The 20,112-nt window shown below is 44.6% G+C and overlaps 1 long non-coding RNA gene across 2 annotated transcripts in view; it reads right to left on the bottom strand.

The window, feature by feature from the left end:
* Positions 1–3,505: 3,505 nt before the first annotated feature.
* Positions 3,506–20,112, bottom strand: part of LOC142817810 (uncharacterized) — a 99,251-nt gene continuing 82,644 nt past the window's right edge. For both annotated transcript variants that reach the window (XR_012895371.1, XR_012895372.1), the window contains exon 3: positions 3,506–3,972. This is a non-coding gene — a long non-coding RNA (uncharacterized LOC142817810). The remainder of the gene's footprint in view (positions 3,973–20,112) is intronic.

Below are 20,112 nucleotides of genomic sequence, written 5' to 3'. Positions count from 1 at the left end.
TTGCTTATATATTACCAGGATGTGCTGTAATAAAGTGTCAATGCTATGGTGTTATACCTTTTAGAGAGAGCCTGTGGGTGGCTATTTTTGTACGCGTTTTTCCTGAGTGCCAACAAAAAAGTATGCGGCGCAGCAATCTTACGGTTCAGCTTAGTCTCCTTTACTTTCTGATAACTGTCACTGAAAAGTGGCTACTCGGTTTGTTGCACTCTGGCTTTCGTATCGGAAGCAGCAACTCCGTACACCTCATTTCAAATGTTTAGAAGTAAACTCACGTGCTGTAGATTCGTGTATCACCTCTGGTTCGATGAAATAATGTCAGCTGACAACGCGGTACACATGCCACCGCACACATTTCCTATCGATTTTTCGCGACTGCCATTTTCCTCGATCCGTATTGCACGCTGGACAGAGCCCTCCACCCCTATAGCAGAAATTTCCTGGAATGGGTGAGCGCCACTTTAAAATTAAGCGAGACAAGAGCAAACGTCTTAGGCGGAACACGAGGCTTACAAGGTACAGATTGCGTGTGCACCTTGATACAAGGCCTCCGCGAGGAAGCAGGAAAGTATTTCTACGTATGTGTAAATAGTGTCTTTTCTTACTTTCTCTCTTTTTCTTTATTTCCTAAAAGTCATATCGTGCTCGTTGTATCCTTACCTCGTGGTGGATATATATATATATATATATATATATATATATATATATATATATATATATATATATATATATATATATATATATATATATATATATATATATATATATATATATATATATATATATATATATATATATATATATATATATATATATATATATATATATATATATATATATATATATATATATATATATATATATATATATATATATATATATATACACGCGACTCGCTTTTGCCGCTCTTGTCAAGTTGGGGCAAGGCGGAAAACGTGTTTTGGTCTCTGGAAGGACTCAACGTATAGTGCATTGATACCTGTTTAAACACTGCTTATTCTTTACTGACTTCAGCACCGCTGCACACTATGTGGCTTCTCAGTGCACGATTCACACGCTGCGTTCCACATACTGCTCTAGCCAGCAACGTGCGATGGAAATGTTGAGTAGTTGCAACGTCGTTTTTTTTTAAAACCTCCTTGGTCGCAACGAATATTAGACGCGTGGACGAAGGAAAGAGGCGCGAAGACTCTGCTGAAGATGCAAGATCACCAACTAGCCCGGATGTAAACTAGTCTGATCGAAATCACCACTCGCAGTGAAGCTTGCAGACAATATATTAGTTCCGCGTGCGGTGTAAATTGGTATTGAGTGACTCTGTCCGCTAAGCCGGTATCCAGCAACTCTTGTATGTAGAGCTTGCTTGAAGATTCTCCGCACATCGTGCCATCACCTTCACTTTCTTTTAACGGAAGGGCAACCTTGGAATATGTACGAGCTTTCTGCATGTCTGATACCATTTTTAGTGAGTGAGTGAGTGAGTGAGTGAGTGAGTGAGTGAGTTGGGGAGTGAGTGTGTGAGTGAGTGAGAAGGAGGGAGCGAGCTAGCTACCTTGCTTGCTAGCTTTAGCTTCCGTTTTTTGAGTTTTTTGGAAGGTTCAGTTCGGATAAAGCTCACACGAGCGGAGAAGCTCAAAGACGCCATGTGTCACAAAGCGATGGAGAAACGAACAAGTACAAAATATGCAATGACACTTCACGACACGTTATTGGTGCCTACAGTTTAGGAAACAATGAAAAGAAAGGGACCATTTGTGCTTACAGAGCGTGCGTCGTGCTCAAGCTCACGTTGAAGCTAGAACAATTTCCTACTGTTTACGTTTTCTCTTCCTTTATTCAATGTCGCATTGTTGTTCTTCATTGAAATGAAAAGTAAATGGAGTTATTGTCTCCATTACAGAACAAACAATGAGGAAATAAAAATAATACATATACATATATAAAATCCTACACCAATGAGCCCAAAAGTTCTCTTTTGGGCACAGCAACCACATAGTCACGAGGCGCACATTCAGCCTAGTCCACCCAGTATTGATCTCAAAGCTTGGTGTCTTCAAAAAAAAAAAAAACGTTGAGGCACTTTGATAACTTTGTGGTTTATTCTAGGTGGTAGTTGGCCTTTATTTATTCGACCCAATGAATGCACTATAGGAACTGGGTGCCTGGGACGATTATCATTTGATCTTCACTAAGAAAATCACTGAGCCTTATGCTTATTAAAGTTGTCCCTCTCTGTTCTCAGAGAGTAACATTGTACGCAGATATGCAAATAACTTCAGTGTTTATGTTTTCGTTTTGTTTTTGTTTTTTTTTTTGTTTTTTTTTCAAATGTTCCGGGTCACACATAACAGTCTTGTGCTGGAAAACTTAAGTCGTGATTACCGACGTGGCTTGCCCGTGTTCATTTTGCGTGGATTATCTGAATTTACCTCATGGGATCCTACATACACGGGCCCCCGTTTCTTCCTTCCTCCAAGACCCGCGCGCCTCTGCATGCAGCCTGCGGCGGGGGACACAGGTAACGGAGTTGCGCCCATCCTCCTAGTTGATTACCGGCTGGCACGCAGTAAACGCGGCGCCGGCGGCCCAAGCTATTCACCTGCGGAGGCCCGGAGCCGCACCACTTGGGCCCTCGATCGCTAGAGGGCGCATTTTCACGTCTGACATACCGAAAACGACGCGTGACTGACACACGTCGGCACGCAGCTGCCATCTCCGCGGGAACGGCGCTTGCATCGGTTTGTGAACGCGCAGTCGTGCAGCCTGAACCGTTCGAAAGATCATTTCTGCAACTTCCATTTCGGCACGGACGTTCTGCCTGACGTAAGCCAACTGTTGGCTGTGTGCCTACACCAGGTGAGAATGTCGTAGGACTAAAAATTCTTGATGCTGATTGAGCTGCAGCATGTGGAAAAAAACAAAAAAAAAAACTTTGGGGAAGTCACTTATGAATGTCCGAGAGATGAAGTGCATAAAGCGGAATGTAACAGTAAGATATCAGTTTATGTTCAACGTTGAGGGACTTGGCTGATGTTGTTACGGTAAGGATACGAACTCGAAGGAGTAAACAAATATATTGACAACTGGTTAAGCGAGCAGCACTAACGATACTGATCAGCTAACGCCAGTCTTTACAACTAGTTGAGCGAGCAGCGCTAGTGATACTGATCAACTCACGCCAGTCTATCCCTCTTTCTCGTCCTTCTCTTCGTCTTCTTCGGCTCGATTCCTCTGGTGCGTAGCACTATCGAGGCTCTGATGAATAGAAAGTGTAGGTAGGTCATGTTGCTTTGATCTACCCGATATGGGTATCAAAAGAAAAACAATTGATGAAAGTGGAGCACTGAACCAGTGTGGCAAACTGAAATATTATTTTCTAGTTCACCTCTCTTCCTTTCAGAGAGGGAGAGATGATTAGTTTTCTTCCTTCGTCTCGGTAAACTGCAAGTCATAGTGTGCAGCTTAATGATGCCGAAAAACTGTGATTACATATACGTTCATCCTGCTTTGGGCGTAAAGTAGGGGTTTAATGTTCATTACCGTGATAACACTAATGAAGCCTAGTTCAGGTGGGACTTGATAAAATAAAGTAACTGATCTGAGCCAATGCAGCAGCCGGGCACGCCCGCGTCGCAATGTTCACATAACGAAGCACGTAACAATGCTCTTGGATTGCTTTCCTCGCTGTGTGCACAGTGGCAGCCACAACAAAGACCGAGACGCCCAGCAGCATCGGTGAGGAGCCCAGTCGGTGTGCCACCGCCCGACTTCCTCGCCGACGTTCACGGGTCAGGGGCGGTGCTCGGTCGAGCGGTGCCGGTCTCCTTTTCCGGAAAGCGCCTTGGGCGGCCACCCTCCCTGCTGTCGTGAACGCGTTCTTCAAACGCCGGCATCGTCTTCTGGGGCGCCTTCTTCGGGGCGCGCCCTGCATGCTGTGCCCGCAGGGCGGGCGCCTCACCAAGATGCCCTTACCTGCGAAGAAGAGGGAGGGAGACTGAAGCCTGTGGCGGCAGCTGCAATCAGCACAGACAGACCGACATGTACCCGAATCTCCTGGAGCGGGCAGGAGGACTAGACGCCGCATTTTTCTAGCTCTGTTTCTGTTTCCTTTTATCTTTTTGTTGTGTGTGTTCCCGGAGTGCTGATGCCGGAAATGGGCACCTGCCTGCCCACGGCGTTTGGATTGGCATGAGTAGCGAGTTTGTTTTGCGGCCATTTAGAGTTGTCCGTGAACCGTAAACTTCACAAAGGAATGGAACGGTGGGGCGCCGAATGTTTACGGGGTGTGGAATCGCCAGAACAAAAAAAAAAGCATAGACTTGATGCATTGTGAGCGATTGTCGATTGTGTGGGGTTTGGAAAATGCGATTTTGGACTCCTATGGGTAACCGACTTCGCTCGCTCATCACTTCCTGGCTGCGCGAACTTCAATCTTTTTTTTTTTTTAATTGGTTCTTCTGCCACGTATAACCTCTCTGGTCAGCAATGGTGTACGTGGCGTATGATTCAATTCAAGTAGTTAGACTATTCCATTTTAGTTAGGACCTCACCTTTCTGCATATCTGATGTATATGCTCTATTTAGAGGTGTAGCAAACTACATAGCTTCCTTTTGTCAGCTTAGGAGATGTGTAATTCGAATATAGGCTTCTCGAAAAGGCAAGGCAACTATTACTATATGTCATATTAGCTATACCCATGTACAGGTACTTTAACAATGCGACTCCCACTTCTGATTTTTTATCAAGAATTCTTAATTCGCTGCCATCCAACTAACCGAACGCTCACCTGATTAGCCACGTATTCTTTCATCAGCGGCAAACTTTCAGTGCGCTGAGCTTCAAACAAGACATTGAGGCATGAAACACTTCAGTTAGGACTCTGCGAACGCAATACGAACAAACTAACGAGAGAATAAAGACGCCGACACCGAAAAGCACAAAAAAAACTGAGGAGGTTAATACCGGTTTATTATGTAGCAAAAGCGAAGCGATATGCGAAAATGAACAAGGGCGCAACGATCATGCTGTATCACGCCTTCTTTTATTTATTGTTAATGTGCTGATAGTTTTCCATGGTCAATCGAGACTCGTTTCAAAAGAGTACTCAGACGAGTTTTAAATATTTATGGATGGTCGCTCTAAATAAGAACGTTGGTGTCCACAACTCTAAAAACATCAATGTGGCACCAGGGAATACATAGAATGTACTTTGAATACCACTACCTTTAAATAAAAATTTAGGTGTTCATGTCGATAACGAAGGGGCGCCTTCTCAGCGATGTATCATTTTAATGTCACCTCACTGGGGGACAGAAGCTCACGATGCTCTTGAGACCCGCAAACTACAATGAGTGGATTATCCCGCAGTGACCCCGAGAGTTAAATATGTGATTTAGGCAGCGCGCAGGATGCAAAGTTCTCAGACTCAGTGTAACTGTGTTGACTCGTCGAAATAATGTGCATTGCGGTGGCACTGGCTTGTAAATGCACAGTCATGAAAACTTTAAAATTAAAGTAAACTATTTTATAGCTGTTTTTCTGACTCCGGGGTGGAAACAGCATTAATGCCGCATATCAAGGAAACAAGAAACGTACTTTTGAGATCTCCCAAAATTGGTTGAGTACTTCTTTGAGCTTGGAAAAAATGAGTGACAGGTCATATAGATAGTTAATACAAGCAAGGCCCTCTTGAGTCTCATAGAAACTTGCGAAACAGGAAATGGAGAGTTCAGAACAGTCAACCCTGCAATTATCAAATAGAAATGACCATCAATTTGACAAGCGTACATGTACCATAGGCAATGTCAGCCCCCGTACAGAGATACAAGCACTTAGTTGACAGGCGCAGATGTATCGTGTTCCTTCAACACGTGTGTGGGCACCAAGTACCAAAGACAATGTTTACTTGGGTGTCAAGTCCCGACATACACCAAAGCAGGTCAAACACAATCATTCGCATGCCGTAGAAAAAGAAAAAAAATACAAGTCTGCTTGCTTAAACATTAGACCACAAAGAGGCCGAGGAAGTCACTCGTCTAGCACAGAGGCTGTCGTTTCTCGCTGCAAACGGTGTCAACGTCTCGCATTTGTCGAGGAGTGGCGCGTTTAACGAACCACCTATATGGACACGTCTTCAGCGAGAGGGCGTTTCCAAATTCGTCACCTCACGAGCGCCCGTCGCGAAAGCGATTAAGGAGAGAGGGAGTAAGAAACGGATAAACGGTCTAATCAAGAATGCGACGGGCCTGCGGTCGCCCTCCTTTTTCGTCCATCCAGCCGGTGCGACCTTGTTCTCATTTGCAGAGTGGAGTCGTGCGGCACACACGCACACGTACTACACACGCGACGCTGCAACGCTCCATTGGAACGCTAGAGTTCGCGTCACGCTATACATACACACCGCATTGGAGTCACTGGAGGCGTAACAGTTTGTTAAAGCAGGTACGCCTAAAGCTCCTAGAGTTGTAGGGACTTTAGGGGCACCAGCTGCCGCCGCCTCGATTGCCGATGGTGGCGGTGACCTTGACAGATGGGGGCGACCTTTGGAAGAGAAAAAAGTAAAGATGCTGCTGTCTCATACTGAGGAACTACCGAAGAGATCGTTAAAGCGAGGCCGTAATGCACCGTTAGTTCTTCCTCCTTTCCACACACGCTAGCAGAACGCCACCAGGACACTTGCTCGGCAAATGACTGCTGCTCTTAAGCGATTGCGTGAGCTGACTTTCGCTGAGCCGGCTCGCTAACTGCGGAGGAGTACACGTGCTCGTGGACAAAGCGAAATGACGTGACTGCCCATTCGTTATCGCGTGAGGCGTGCGGGTCTTCGTTTCGGAGAGGACAGGGTAACACTTTGTTTTTCCCAGAAAGACTGCCGCTTTTCAATATGACTCGAATGACGAATGCGGTATCTTTGTCGCTCTCAGAGGAATTAAGGAATCTTTGCGTTGCTAAAACACTGAATCCACTGACGACATGGGTCTGCGGAAGCAGTCTTATAAAGGAACTACCCTGAATCGACTTTAATTATATTTACAGCATTTAGAATGTGGAGACACTGTCATGCTTAACGCATGACATTACAGCATTTAGAATGTGGAGACACTGTCATGCTTAACGCAGTGACTGCGAGGATAAGATCCGTGGTGCATTCATTCTAAGTACGTTGTCTAAGCTTCCCCGCTGTCGGGAGAAGTGATCTTATAGGTCAGCGCCATGAGCTCTTCGCTGCGCTATATCGTAACGTGGCTAATGAAACATTAAAATTATTTCGCATCTAGCGGCACCACAAACGAATGAGAAAGGAGGTCCACAGATTTGAGTGCTTTGTCATGGAACTTTTTTTTTCCTTTAAGGTTCAGGACTTTCGGTAGGGATTTCTAACAACAAATTTTCTCAGAATAAAATTCCCTGCCGCACTAAAAAAGGGAGAGAGAAAGGTTATTGGAACGACAGACTATGGACGTCACCAGAGAGACTTCTTTCCCTCATCGCCCCTAACCGTTATTAGGCAATATTTAGCGCCAAGTGATAAGGACGAGAAGGGAGAAGACAACACGTGCGCCGAGATAACGTAAGTTTACCAATTCTTTGTTCATAACAGGTGTACGAGTTCACATGAATTGACATGGCTTCACCTGTAGTAATTTGCATGCGTATAGTTTCTCACTGCAATTTGGAGGAGGGGAGCAAAGCTTTAATTCAGTGTCTCCCCCCCCCCCCCGTTTAGTAAAGTCCATGAGACAACGTGCTTCACAATCAATAAAAGAATTAAAATGAAGCGTCGACGTGCTTCGCATAATAACCTTTGGTTCCTGCATTTCCTGAAGTGAACATAAGTGAACAGTTCTTGTAATGCTACATCAGCGGCCTTCGGTGGCTATTTTAGCCAGACTGATGCGTGGTCATAACCCTGCTCTTTGAACAATTACAGGACAAGTACTGCAGTGTAAAAGTACGAGGCGCCCCCCCCCCCCCCCCGGGTGATTTCGGGGCGTGGTCGCCTCCTGCCCTACCCCACCCTGTGAGAACCATGCGCAAGCCTACGTCTATAGCCAAGTGATAAAGGAAAGAATGCTTACGCTCTTTAGGAACATAACACGTCAATTAGTACCAAATCGCACGCTTGTGAATGGCACGTACTGGAAGTTAGGCTTACACCAACACCATAGTTTCGTATCAAAAAGCAACATGCAGTGATTTGATAACACGTTACCCTTTTCATGATTAGCTACCTGCAGTAACCATGCACGCATATTTTGAAGACGGTTCGTCTTACCTCAGGTAGGTCTGTCTACAATACAGCGACGTGTTGGCTTCAGGTTAATAAAAAAGCTATCCAGGGTTAGTTGCGTGTTATTCGTCTTCAACCATGCAGAACTTGACCAAGCACGCAATTGCGGAGAGTGTGGCTTGTGTAAAATGTCGCAAATCAGTGGGCAATTGTTATGGTTCTCAATTATGTAAGTCCAAGCTGAGCATAATTTTTAGCAAGCGTTTCTTCATTTGCATGTTAATTACGCAAGACATACAGCTTCACATGTAAATTTTCTCTTCTCAAAGCGTTCTTTCTTTAAAGCGTATAAACTTGAGCTGTTTGCTACTATGTTCCTTCTTTCTCGCAAGCTGCAATATTCCCAGACAATGAACCCTTTTCACGACAACTCTACCCATCGACGCCATCGAGGATTAGGTTACCAAGGGCAGCCAGAGCGTCGTACTCGTCTCAATCAAGAAATACTCATGAGCCATTTACCAGCATTCGATCACTCGTCGATGCCAGTAATTAGAATGACACCCTACACTCGTTAAACAGATCGCATGTCAAACCCGAGCGCTAAGTAAACGTAATCTGCCCCACCTTTGAGCTGCCCTTAAATCTGTTTAAATGCACCGCTCCTACTTATTCATTCCGGTCACGCTCCGCCGGCGTCGGGTCTCGCGTTTCAGTGACGTCACCAATGCGCGGCATTGTTGCGCCGTTCCCGATGGCTGCCCGCTAACTTCGTGGCGCGTATGGATGGCTGCGTGCGGGTGTGTGTTTGCTCTAGACAGCGAGAAGTGTACTTCAGACAATGCTGTTGTCCAGTGTACGGGTACGTTCATGCGTAAGTACGTGCGCGGTGTGTGTGTGTGTGTGTGTGTGTGTGCGTGCGTGTGTGTGTGTGTGCGTGCGTGTGTGTGTGCGTGTGTGTGTGTGTGTGTGTGTGTGTGTGTGTGCACACGTAAGGTTGTGTGAAAGTACGGATACGTGCACGCACTTTATCGTACTACATGTGTGATCATACGTTTACAAAGTCAACCACATGTAAGCCGAACACCTCTTCATTATTCGAAGTCAGTAAAACTAGAACACTTATTCTGCTTCGTGAGGAAATTTATGTCCGTTGTACAGCATCTAATAAAGGTGTCCATAAACATAAGAAGATTTTAAAGCAGAGCTCATATGCTCTTAGTTATGCCTTTACGCGTTTGCAAAAAAACTGTCATCATTATGAATGACCTCCATCTTTATATATCGTGTGGAACGATTGAGATGCGGGGTTTAACGGTCCGAAACCACCATGTGATTATGAGAGACGCAAACAGCGTGTGAAACGCGACAACCATAGCGAGGTGCACTGTCTTCGCCTTCTAATTTGTCTTCTGCTTTGCTCCCCGTAAACGTGCGCCCGGCACGAGCTCACCTGCTGCTGCGATTTGTCCGGAGTGGGATGCAATAACTCGGTTAGGCGAGGGAACGAGTACACAGTGAGAGAATAAAAAAATAGAAAGAGAAACAAAAGAAAAAAGTTGAAAAGAAGAAATATACAGGGAAAATGGAGGAAAAAGAAAAATATAGAATTGCAAAAAAACGGTTACACAGAGACAGAGTAAGAAAGAAACAGGTGAGAAAGATCGACAAAAAAAAAACTGAGCACGTAATAAAGAGCAAGAAATAGAAGGAAGAATGGAGTGAGAGAGAAAATGGAAAGTAGAAGAAAGATATGAAGATCAAGAAAAAACATAGATAGAAAAAGAATGAGAGAAAATAATTACAACATATAGATAAATAACGTTAGCTGCCCAGCTCTAACAATGCTCTTTCAGGCAGGGCGCCTCTTCTGTGAATTGTCATTAATTTTTTAAATAATTTACTCATCGTAGCTTTCTATGAAGTATTGAAAGCTAAACAAACGTTTCGCTTATATGGGGCCGACCCTGTACAAAGCTTACGTATTAAAACGCGACACAATTTTTTAGCATGACAATGTCTATGAGAGATTGCTCGGAGTGATTGCTCGAAGATTGCTCGAAATATTGCCGCTGAAGGAAATGCTGACTGTCATGTAAGTTTTCAAGCCAAAATCACGCCGATATGCCCCGAAATATATACGCTGAAAACTGCATTACACGCAGTACGTGCATTATACACAATAAACCAGACACTCCCAAGCGTGCTTCGCCGTGTTTCCAACACTCTACCATAGGAGTGTTTTGACAAATTGAAACACCCATGTCATGGGTGCTGTTACCTTAGGGTGTTGGTTCTACACCTGGCAAAGCACCCTTAAAGGTGCGAACTGGTTTACTGTGCATGGTCCTAAATTTCGTATTCATTACGTGTGCATTCATTATAATTGTATGTAGATTTAATATGTGTTGTACGTGTTTGTGCAGAGCATGAGGCTCATCCAATAGCGGAATACGTAACGGCCGTATTATGGGCTTATATCTATAGGGTATGTCTTCACCATGTAGGTATAGAGTATGTTTTCACAACATACTTTATAGATGTAAGCCTAGAATACGGCCGTTACGTATTCCGCTATTAGATGAGCCTCATGCTCTGCAGGAGTGTCCCACCTAACGTCTTCTTTGAAAATACAAACCCCGCCCGAAGTCGCGCGTCAAAATATTGTCGCGAGAGCAGGGTTTCGCGGAAAACCCTGTTCTTTTACGGCTCACAAGCGGAGCAGTCAAGGTCGGCCCCGTTCGGGATTAGAAGGGGAAAGCTTACTCGGAAAAGCGTCTAGCAAGAGGCAGGTCCGGCGCCACCGTCTGAGTTTAAGCCATTGTTGGCAGGCACGCGTGTCATTGAGAATGATATAGGGACGCAACCACTTAGCCTGACCGAGACATAGTGGCGGCAGGTAAACGACCATATTCTCCCGCGCTGTTGTTAGGATGTCGGGGCGCCTCGCTGTCGCATGTACACCTGGTAAGCGCAAGGAGCCCAATGGTGTATTCATCGCTCTTAAGGACTCTTCTAGGAAGCAACAGTTAATGAAAGAACTGACGCGGCCCGAGCATGGGAACGGCCGCCGACGGTAGTCGGCCGAAGGAGGCAGCACGAGTAATGTTGGGCAGCACGGCCTGGCATGGGAGAGAGTGTCACGTGAGGAGGACCTATCCCTTTGCGTGTTACATTTTGGGGACAAGGTTTTTACAAATGTAGTGCCTTTTATGAAAGTGTTTCTGTGATTGGTTGTGATGCTGCGAGTCCCAACATATGATTGGTTTTTGTGAAGACTCTTTGTTCGACCAAGGGTTAAAAAGAGGATGTTTGAATTTGAAAAGAGAGCGGAGTCGGGGTCAACAGCGGATCTCACCACCGGAGACCAGCTATGCAGGCCGTGGGGTATGTCACCATTTTCTATGTTTTGTCTTTGTGACCCAGTGCATTTTGTAAATTGAAGTTGTGTCAGCTAAATAAACCCCCAATGAGTGCTCCCCGAAATCATCGTGTTGACGTCTCATCGATTGCCTCCGCGGAGTTTCACGCACACTTTGAAGAACCCCGACGTTTCGCTACAATATCTACGCAAACGAAAACTGTTAGAGAGCGAACTCATTAGAGTTTAATACTCATTGTGAAAAGAACGCCAAATCTCAATGCTGCACTAGTGAACTGTGTCTTTTATGCAGATGCCCCGATCTACAAATAGCTTTCATGACGTGAGCAACAAACACATATTCCGGACCATTTACCCGGCTTTCCCATTCAGTGGCTATGAATTGATACCCGATGAAACTAAGCACTCAAGGTAATTAAGTTATTTCAATTTGAAAGAAAATTGAACAGGTGACCACCTGCACAGATCATCCTATACTGACATAATATTTCTCAATACTGAAAAATATAAGCAAAATACTCATAATGTTTCGTTGTTTCAGTGAAAGTCTAGAACATTTTTGTGTTGCACTACAGAGATGAAAGCGCAAAAAAATAAATCTTATTATTTAAGAAGTGGCCAGCCAAACAAGCACAGCGTGAAGCCCGTGGACGGACAGAGAACGCATGGTTACTTATGAGGAAATTACAAAATATTAGACTAGGAAGGGCTCGTTTTCCCCTGGCACAAATCTCGCTAAGCAAGCAGTAGGCGACAACATGAAAGCCTCTTACAGACGAACACGTTCCGGAATTCGGTCGCTTATCATTTTTACTACCCGAGCTATACTCATAAATACGCACATTTTGTCAGCAAACTTAAGGGTGGACCTAAATCATATACCGTGGGCTTGTGACAGAGACAAAAGGCGAAATAGAACAATCGGTAAAGAAAAAGAGTCGGAGACCGCACTGCTAAGCCCAGACCTTCAGGTGCAACTTCAAGTGCTTCGGCAAGCCGAGGATCCCGCCGGAGCCCAAAGACTCATAGCTACCAGCTAGGGAAGGAAGCCCATGCTTCCCACTCTTGCCGTTTTAAATATAAGTCATTTACTCCTCCTGATATTATTTAACACCGAAGTTATAAGCCGGGGGGTATGCTAATTTTTTCCGATGTACTATTCATTACTATTGGAGCTGAGGTATGTTTCGCGCCCTTTGCACGTGGCAGTCTTCTTTCCCAGTGCTTGCTCTGTGTAGTTGTTCTTTTGAAACACCATTTTTGAGGGCAATAACCATTACCTATAAGCTTTTTTTTTTCATTGCTGCACTTTTGGTGCTGTCTGAATATTAGTAGACAAAAAGTTGTTCAAAAACTTAGACTGTATCGTTCTCTTGGTAACGTCATTATGGTTCTATACGGTTCTTCTCCACATATCTAAGGCACACCTTGCTTGCGCTTTCAAGACTGTCTTAGCAATAATGCTTGTGTTCTGAACAGAGCGAATAACATAAAGCCCTCAGAGTATTACGAGCTGAATGCAGGAATCCACAAGAAATCTTATTCGTATGTACAAATCCTGCAGCTCAACCACACTAGATCACAAATAGTAAAAAAGGGTGTCTTTAAGTCGACAGTTTATTTCTGAACAAAATGTTCGCGAAGTTCTGCATCTGGCCCAGTTCTTCTCATGTTTCATTTAATCGAACTGGATGCTTTCGGTTAGATTTGTTTGCTTTTTTGGGCTTCAAGAAACACAACGCGCACTTTATTGGTAAAATTGTACTGTTCACGCCTGAACAAAATCTATATCACTAGAAGCATGCTACGAGTTTAATCGTACGCCTCACAGACTGTTTTCTAGAGTATGTAGGGATAAGCTGAACACGCCGTGCTTGTAGCTAACTCGCCGCGCAATGGGGAAAACCTAACTTGAGGAGCTATAGCTGTAGTCCAACGCTGAGTCCGTTGATACCTAACAGTGGTCTAGTTGAAGGCACGGTGACTTCTTGAGACGCCTGCTTGGCACTCCTCCGCTGACCACGCTGGGGGTCACCTGATCTACATCATCGCGGTGGCTTCGGAATGTAAACCTCACTGACTTCAAGGACTCGCTAGGCGATATTAGCTATCCAGTTTGCGTAACTTGGACGCAGCTTGCTTAATTTGCGAAGGCACCACCGAGCGCGGCTACCGAGGCGGATTGGTGTGCGCGCAAGCGAGCATTCGCGAGCACTCTCCCATCCCGTCGTCGTCGGTCCACTCACGCATTCTACAGCCGTGCGAGACGGAGATGGGCTTTCGTCCCTGGCACGGAGGCGTCCTCTCTGCCCACATCGCTTTAGAGGCGGTTACTGCAGCGGCAGACGAGTCGTCCTTGGCGCGCGCTTCTACGCCGTTACCGCATATGTGTGGCTCTAATCAGCTCGAATGAAAACGCGGATTTTCCGCTTGCAGCGTGGACACGCCAAGGCTGCTTGTAGCGATAGCGCTTTCTTTGGGCATGTTAATGAAACGACTGCCAGAAGCGGAGAATATGCATTCGCCGGTTTCTCTGGTAAAGAAAGAGCCAGACGGGCAGAAAAGGCGAATCAAACACCAGAAGGTTAGCCAGCTAGGTGGCACCTGGTTCGCTACTCATACACTGGTGGACGGGCATAGTGGAGCTGGCACAACGCCTCGTGGAAGTGGTGTCAATTGATTATGCCATTATGTAGAGTGCTTAAATACGGCGTATGGTTTACTGAATGCCTCTCTTATGCCAGATTCAAAAAGCTTAAATGTTGAGAACGCCAGCTGGTGTCCGTGCTCATGTCATGCAAGTTGAAATGTTCGAACCTAACACGTACAATTATCGGGCAAAAAATAATTTGGTGCTGGGATTTTAAATAAAGTAGATGGTATGGTCGCTCGAGCACTAAACAGCTCGATCATGGACGAAGTAAATTAAAATTTACCGAGTTTTGACTAAAGATCACACGCTCTAGGACTGTACTAAAAGACCACAGGTACTAGCTCCGGAACCCTTTCGTTGCGGTGGGCCGCTGTCTTGAGCAGCCCCAACGTCGGCGAGCAACATCGGGCCGTCCAACAGGGCCACGAGGTGGCGTTGAGGCAAGGTCTCTACGTCCAGGCGTGGGAGACCTAGCTATGGTCCAGCCGGCAAAATCAGGAATAACCACCAAGTTGTTATCCAACCAACCTTTGCTATACTTGTAGTTTCAGCAATTCGCCACGTTTCTTATGCAGCACGTTTAAAAAAAGAAGAGAAGACGTTAAATAATGCGTATTGCTAGAAAATATCCAAAGCTAGTTACGGTGACTCATGGAGTGATGCTGTGGAGGAGAGGTGTGTGTGGGAGGAGGGGGGACATCTTTGCTACCAGCGCTGAGCGAACCCACAATCTCGGTGGCCTAACGATTTCGAGTCTTCCATTAGACGACTATTTGAAACCATCGTTTAGAGGAAAACATGACGGCAGGTCATGCAACTAATCTTTGCGGAACCGGTTTCTGTGCGATTTCAACAAACGCCACAAGCATCAAGGACAGTCGACGAATCTTGTTTTCAGTATTTTCTCTGACGTCACGCAGCGTAAATGCGATTGACTTCGATCTAGTAACGATGTGTAAAGTGTTTGAAAAGGGGAATGCGAAATAAAAAAAAAAAATAACGGACGCCGGTGTTGTGCTCAGTACAACACTAGCGTCCATTTTTTGTCCTCTTACTTTGCCCCCCTCCAATGAGGCACCTCACACATCGTTACTATGTCACACCATCAAGGTCACACCATCAAGCCATCAGCTCTGGTTACTTCGATTGATATATTATTTAGAAGGTTGCTTCAGCGTTCAGCCTTCATGCCGCGTGGATGAAGCGCAGCGAAATGTGACTAAGCGGTAGAAACTGGAAAACACGACACGCACCTTCGCACTTAGGCCTTCCTGTGTGTATAGAAGAAGTGTTAAAAAATTTAGAGTACTTCGTACTCTACCATGGGAGAGCATACAGCAGTCACCGTTACGTTGCACATACTTGAATTTCAGAGTGGCAAGACTCAGCCACAAGGTATACTGTAATCAATCATCGATTCGCCCAACTTTCTACTTTCCTACGTCTATTAAACTTTGCCGCAGTCATATTCGCAGGGCGGGTGGCCTTGCACTCGCACTATCGGGGTGTGTATACGCGCACCATCCAATGGCGCATCGCGGGAACTCTTCGCTCAATTCACCGAGTGTTTCATTTTTATTCTCCAGCGCACGGGGCACGATTCAATTGCGCCAGCGGGGCGCCTGTTCCTCGTGCCTATTCTCACCCCGCTGTTTGTGTGAGCGCGTGTTTGCGTGGCCGTGCACACTCCAGGAGCAACTGGTATATGTCGTGCATGCGCAGTACATACGAATGTAGGGAGGAAACAAACCTTTGAGGCTAGAAACGCAGCTTGTTGGCCGGTTAAGCCGGCTATGGCGTGTGAAATGGAGCGAGTGCGCGCTCACGAATTAAGGAAGCACGCTATTTTTTCCACATACGAGCGCGGGACCGGAGGCGGGCTCCGCGGCGGCAGCGTTGACACCGAGCAACCTGTTTTCGCCTTCTGCTGGGTCAAGGGTGTTCACCCCCGGTGCCACGTCGGGAATGTCGAAGCGACGAAGGGTTCGGGAAACGAGGAAGGACAGCTGGGGGCAAAAACAAATCCAATAAACACCAAACGTATAATGAAAAGAAGAGAGGAATGCGCACGCACTCTCGGCGAGTTGTGACATGCACGCGTCGTCGCATTTCGCTCCCTGGCCTTGAATTGCTCGCTATCCACGGCTCAGCGCACGTTCACCATGTCTTAGTTTACTTCGCCAGATTTATACAGATTCGGGCCATTGAATAGGACCATAGAGGTGGCTGATAGGCATACCCTTGTGGAATATATTTACCCTTTCAGGTAACTCTCGGGTCGATAAAAACTTTATTTCTAATTTTGTTTGGTGATGAAAACATTGATTGCAAAGGTGTAAATTCCTGAAATAGTTGGCTTGCTGCCAATGCCATGACCACACAAAAGATGAAGGCGAAGCACTGGAATCGAACTCGTTCGCGGGCAAGTTGGTTAGCAGTATCTAAGAGCTTCAGACTGGGGTAAATAAGGAAAAAGTATATGAGCTAAAAAGATGACCAACAGGCCGGGAGCTAATGGTTTAGCGCCCTACCTGTTGCTTCCTTCTCTGTCTGCCTCATGAATTGAAGAATGCTAGTCGGTGTAAGCTTAGTCATGGCTGATGCGAGCTAGTGCTGGTCATTGATGTCTAAACTATTACTAATGCTGGGCATTGTTAGCTAATCAACTGCAATGGTCAGCCAGTTAAGCATTGTGTTGGTTATTATTAGATGATGAGTGGTGCTGCCTTAATAATGCTAAATGTTAGTTAATGTCGGCGAATGATGCGCATTGTCTGCCTTGTGGTAAAAAAAGGACAATTTTCATTATTTGTAAACAAAATTTAACCTCACGTTTCTTGGATGTCGTCAGCTATCCGTGTTATGACATCATCACTTCCAAGATGCTTTATTCTTCACCTACGGAACATTCAATGACAACATTGCATCTCCCTCACCACCAAGTACTGTGGTATTATGCTATCGTGGGCGATATTCCTGCTCTTGGTACATGTACTCCTAGGCAAGCATATCTCAGTAACGTACTTTACTGAGGATAAGATTGAACTTAAGGAATTCATCAAAGTATCTGCTTGTTAGGAGGGCTAAACCCACGCAACCAATCTATCGGCGTTTTGCATATCCGGTGCTAGGTGCACGCTTCCCTCAGCGAACTCCATAATAAATTTCGCACAATACACACAACTTTAAACTCACGGCTCTTTTTGAAATGCATATCCATTTGCAACGCACACTAATATTGTTCCATGGTATCGTTCGTTCGTACCTGTTGTTGATACCGTTGGTATCGTTCTATGGTACCGTTCCATGATTCCGCTATCTGGTATATTAGCGCATCATACCTTGTAAATTACCTGGTATATTACCCGATAGTTACATTATAAATTATTCAGAAACATCGTCAAAGGCTACGGGAATTTTTTTTTGTAATGTCCTCCTAACTTTCCCTTAGAAATGATTGAACAGCTCAAGGCAGGTATGTTCACCTTACTCATATAAGCTCCGCTGTTCTGGTCTTACCTATTTCTTCAACGTAACTACTCGGGCGAATGACATCATTACACCAGACGCGTGAAGAATAATAAAATATACCAGGAGAAGCGTTGGCATGAAGGTTTATCGGGGCATGAGATTATAGCGTCACTTTATCCAGCCAAAAAACAATATTCTAAAATTTCAGACATCTCCTCTTTATGTGTCAACGTTAGAAACGAAACAAAAAGTATACTCGCAGCAGTCTCTTTTATTTTTTTATTTATTTTTTTATTTTGGTGTAATTCTTAATAGTCTTTTTGCCAAGGGCCTTTAAAATACGTAGTCGGATTATATACTTTCGCCTGTATCTCGTAAATGAAATACATGACGAAAACCTTAGAAGTCATCAAGTTGGTGAACGATTTTTCACTTTTCTTGTGCGTTTTAAATAGCAAGAATCTTCATACTATATATCGACCATAGTATTCACTGAGTCTAAATAATCATTTGCGACTTTGTATATGATGTCTTCAACCGTTTTTTGCCGTGTGGAATAGGAATATTCCTGTACATGTGTTTTTCTTTTCCATAGGGAGGATGGCGGTGGCGGGGGGGGGGGGGGGTGGATGGTGAGAAAACTTGTTGGTGGTTGAGTATCGCTGGTGTGTGATTGTGGACTGGATCACAAGCAACGTGAGATGAAAAGAGAGGAATCTGGAGTATCACTCAGCTAAGGTTTGGAGGTGGAAAATGATATAGAATGCATTGAAAATTTTTGAAAAAATTCAAAGCCTACATTTCGTTCAACCCTAATATTTCTACCTAACATTAGAAAACCCACACATCTTGTGGCACGTTCATGCGGCACGTTCAGTGTCATTTTTAGAGTGCAGTGATATCATTAAACAACTTTTTTTTTCTCTTTTTTTGTGAGATCGGAGCTTACCGAGAGAGATGGTTGCTTCTTAGACTGCTCATTTGGTGTTTTGAGGATACATTTCAACTGGTAAAGCAACCTTTGTAAACAGGTATCTAAGAACTGTTGACGTACTTCAGCTCTCTGGATTGTACGACATCATCGATCCCTACCTTTTGCTTCTTCATGCATGGGTACGTCATTGTTGGTAGTGTCTTTAGGATGAGCGAATCTGCTAACTTCGTGTGGTCTGGTTTCTCTCTATCTGTGCCCTGCGGCTGTCGCGCATGTTCACTGCAAAACCCTAACACCAAGAACATGTTTGTTGCTGGTCTGCTGTCTGCGCAACTTCACTCAGAAACAAGAAATGGTAACCCGAGTCCAAAATGTGCGTAATGCAGAGCACTATTCCTTTAATTAAGCAAACCCTCTAGGTACGCCTTCTTCCCTAGAGTTTCTCATTTCAAACGCCTACTTGGTCAGTATGACCAGTAAGCGACAATTTGGTGTTACTAAATAGGAATCATTAAGGATAACTAACCGACAATGGTGCCAAGAGAAGTATAGAAGTACAGGGGATGTTATTAGAAGTTATTCTAATGTAAATTTGAAGAAAGAAAATTGGACGAAAAGATAACTTGCCACCAGCGTAATTCAAACCTGCGACCCTCTAACAACGCGTTCGATGCCAGTTCGTAATCGGTTTCCTTTGCAACGTTACGCCAACAGACAAAATAAGTGCTCCATACTTAACATAGTGGTAACAGGGGGTACTGACTGACGCTACCACGTTTAAATGCATATATATACATATATATATATATATATATATATATATATATAGCATCGAACGCGTAATTCGAAGGTCGTAGGTTCGATTCCTGCTTACAGTTGGTAATTTTTTCATCCACTTTTCTTTCTTCTTATTTACATTCCATTAATGTTAATAACTTCCCCTGTACATTCCTTGGCATTACTGTCTGTTATATCTCATTATTATTGTGTTAAAAACACGGAAAAACGAGCCCTTAGGTATACACTTCTTTCCCTTATATATATATATATATATATATATATATATATATATATATATATATATATATATATATATATATATATCCTAAGGAGGAGTGGATGCAGGGATGGCCATCACTGTAGCTCGGTGGTAGAGCATTGAATGCGTTATTGGAAGGTCGCAGGTGCGTCCCCTGCATGTGGCAAGTTACCTTTTCGTCCTGTTTTCGTTGTTCACTTTTACATGACAAGTACTTCTAACAACATCCCTTATTCTTCTGTTGGCATCATTCTCGGTTGATCCCCAATTATGCTGTGCCTAACAAAGAAAACGAGCTCATAAATTTACACTTCTTTCCTTCAACATATCGTCACTGACCCCTTAACATGCAGCTCGCCCATCTTGCATACGGTCTCATAGTGCTGTAAGCCAATGACCTAA

This window comes from Rhipicephalus microplus, chromosome 5 (assembly GCF_043290135.1).
Source record: "Rhipicephalus microplus isolate Deutch F79 chromosome 5, USDA_Rmic, whole genome shotgun sequence".
NCBI classification, from domain to species: Eukaryota; Metazoa; Arthropoda; class Arachnida; order Ixodida; family Ixodidae; genus Rhipicephalus; species Rhipicephalus microplus.
This window is presented reverse-complemented; position numbering and strand designations above follow the sequence as displayed.